We start from the raw sequence: 3,367 nt of genomic DNA on the forward strand, positions 1-3,367 counted from the left end.
TTTCTGAAATAAATACATGAATAATAATAACCAATAAAACAAACCAAAAATCGAACAAAATAAAATCTATCATCGATCAAATGCAATAAAATGTTAAGTCTGTTGTAATCGATCTATCATAGAAAGATTCCAACAGACTTTAACGTTTGATTGCTCGTTCTATCAGAACGATTCCAACAGACTTTAACATTTTATTGCATTTGATCGATGATCGATTTGATTAGGTTCCATTTGTAGTTTGTGTTATTGGTAAAAATCCATTGTGAATCCAAGTTCATCACGCAAAAAAAATAATTCCTGCAGCTACAGTGAACTTAAGCAGACGTGAGCAGACGATAGAACTTCTATCGTCTGCTCAAGTTCATTTCGAATTCTGAATTCACACGAGAGCCACCTAGGGGGCGTAGCAATTACTATAATCCGTTCACCACTTTTCTATGGGAGTGGGCACATCTTGATGTACACGGTGGAGTTCATGCTAAATGATAACGAGAATTTTCGTTTAGGAATGAAACTTGGCCGTAATTCAGGAAATATGATTGCTTAGCGGTGAAAAAAATTTAATTGACCGATTAAACTTTTCGACATCTGAATTTACTTTTTTTAAGATACATTTTGAAAATAAAAAATTTTGTTGTACATTTGGTGAAAAAACTTAAAATGAAAAACGCGTTTCCTAAAAATGCCATTTTTTATTTATTTTTTCGTCAGGGAAAGGTAGAAGTGTAGTCTACAAACCCTAATATTATTAGATTGAGTTAGCCACCGGTTATTTTTTTACTAAATAGTTGATTTTTTGTACTAAATTATTGAACTTTCAAGACAAAATGACGAATTTTATAAACAAAACAGTTGAATTATTAAATCAAAAGTATGAAATTTTGACAACAAATGTTAATTTTATACAACAACAACAAAATTCCAACAAAATACAAGGACTCTCAACTCAACAGTTGAATTTTTAACCAAGCTAAATTAACTTTCAACAAAAAAATCATTTTTAAGAAAATAGTTCAATTAAAATTTTTATCTAAAAAAGATTTATTTTTAAACAAAAAGATTAATTTACTACCAAAAAACACGAATTTTCAATCAAATTCAAGAACTCAGAACAAAGATGTTGAATTTTCGAATTGCGCCCTAAATTTTTAAACAAAAATATTAATTTACTATAAAAAAAATTATTAATAAAATTTAAGAATTCTCAACCAAAAAGTTGAAATTTCAAATAGAAAAGGTGAATTTAAAAGAACATCATCTAAAAAAGATGAATTTTTAAACAAAAAATTTAATATACTACCGAAAAAAGATGAAATATTAACAAAATTCAAGAATTTTCAACCTAAATGTTAAATATACTACAAAAAAGATGAATTTTTAAAGAAAAAGATTAATTTTCTACCGAAAAAATACGAATTTTTAAACGAAAAGTTAAATTTTTATATAAAAACTATGCATATTTAAACAAAAAGATTAATTTTCTTCTAAAAAGAACGAATGTTCAATCAAATTCACGAATTCTCAACCAAAAAGTTGAATTTTTAAGAAAGTAGTTCAACTTTAAAACCTAGCTATTAATTCTTTTAATAAAAAGATTAATTTTAAACCGAAAAAAACGAATCTTTAACAAAATTAAAGAATTCACAACAAAAATGTTGAATTTTCAACTAAAAAAGATGAATTCTTAAACAAAAAGATCAATTTACTATTAAAAAGACTAGTTTTTAATCAAATTTGAGAATTCTCAAGCATAAAGTTGAATTTTCAACTAAGAAGGTGAATTTTTAAAGAAGAAGAAATGCTGCATGCATAGTTTACATCCGATTCTTTAAAAAAAATGTTTTAAATGAGTAATAATTTTTTTTTTATAAAAGTTACCCTAGTTCACCCTGTAATTATGGTTTAATAATTGTTTAAACAAATTTTATAAATAAATTTTTCTCGTATTATTTTATCTTATGAACTGAAAAATCCATTGTTTGTATTGGAATCTACTGCCAATGACCCATTACCATCACATTTGGTCATTTGATAATAAAGTAATTGCATTTAATTATTTATTAACAATTTTCAATCATTAATATTATAATGTTTAATAAAAAAGTAACGTTTGAACCAAAATGATAATAATCAATATTAAGCTAAGTAATCAATTCATATGATGAATCTTGCAGGTTTTACGACCGTTTATAATAATGACAGATAATATTCTGTTGTTATTCTGTTGAAATTGAGTGACCAAACAGTATTAATTCCTACGAAATTATTTTTATCTACTCATTTGTTTATAACAAATTCAACAAATGTTCAAACTTCTACAATTTTACTCGAAAAATATTTGTAAATGTTTCGGTCATTGGTTCTAGATCTTTTATGATGAATCTAAATATTTTATTAAAAATGTTGGTTGTTGTCATTTTGTTTATGAAATAAAAAAGTATTAAAAATTTTTTTTTTAATCGGATGTAAGCGATATATTCAAAATTTTATTAATTTTCATTTATAAAAAATTGTAAACATGGAAATAATTGTGGTTTGATAATTACTTGTTAACAGATACTTTTATTGGCCCTACCGAGCCGCGCCACTTCAGAGATAAGCTGGCGTTTAAGCGCGTTTTTAATATTTATTTTCCCCCAAACTTAAAAAAAAATTTCTTTTGATTACAATTTTATCTGTAAAAGACGTAAATTTGGATGTCGAAAAGTTAAATCGGGCTATCGGAATCCAAGATGCGTCATTTAAAAAAAAGTTATTCAAGAACTCAAAGTTCCATATGTCCGCCATTTTTTCGTATTTTTGAAAAATATTCAGTGCGATTTTGTTTCACTACTGAGCAGTAATATATCCTAAATTGCAGCAAAATTCCTTTCCGACATCAGAATTTCCATGATCAGATGACGTGGACACCACCCCATTCTATATAAGATGAATAGCTGAAACTGGTTAACTAGGGAATTGGAACGATTGATTAAATGAGTTTCAAAATGGTTTAAATGCTTGACATTAGAAAGCTTCCTATATATGAAATCAAAATTATATAAAATTATACAAGCATATACATTAAATTATTATATATTTAACAATAGAATTAACCAGAAGCGCCAAAGTGAATAGTAGACGATCAATGACCCTCATTTTTTGTAACTAAAGAAAAAAATAATTTGCCTTATCTTAATATATGTATATAAAATAACCACCATCTCACTTGTCATTATAAATTATTTAATTTTCTGTAAGGCAGATTAAAGTAGTGAAGGTTATTTCTCTTAAGGTGGTTTTAGCGTGACTCAGTGAGTCATATGAGAGTGTAAAAAAGTATTTTTGATTTACATGGAATCTTTTGTGTTTGAAAATCCGAAAATTA

At 26.1% G+C, this 3,367-nt stretch overlaps 1 protein-coding gene across 1 annotated transcript in view; it reads right to left on the bottom strand.

The window, feature by feature from the left end:
* Positions 1 to 3,367, bottom strand: part of LOC117171830 (pre-mRNA-splicing factor CWC25-like) — a 14,723-nt gene that overhangs the window by 854 nt on the left and 10,502 nt on the right. The gene's annotated exons all lie outside the window — the stretch shown is intronic.

This window comes from Belonocnema kinseyi, chromosome 4, assembly GCF_010883055.1.
Source record: "Belonocnema kinseyi isolate 2016_QV_RU_SX_M_011 chromosome 4, B_treatae_v1, whole genome shotgun sequence".
NCBI lineage: Eukaryota > Metazoa > Arthropoda > Insecta > Hymenoptera > Cynipidae > Belonocnema > Belonocnema kinseyi.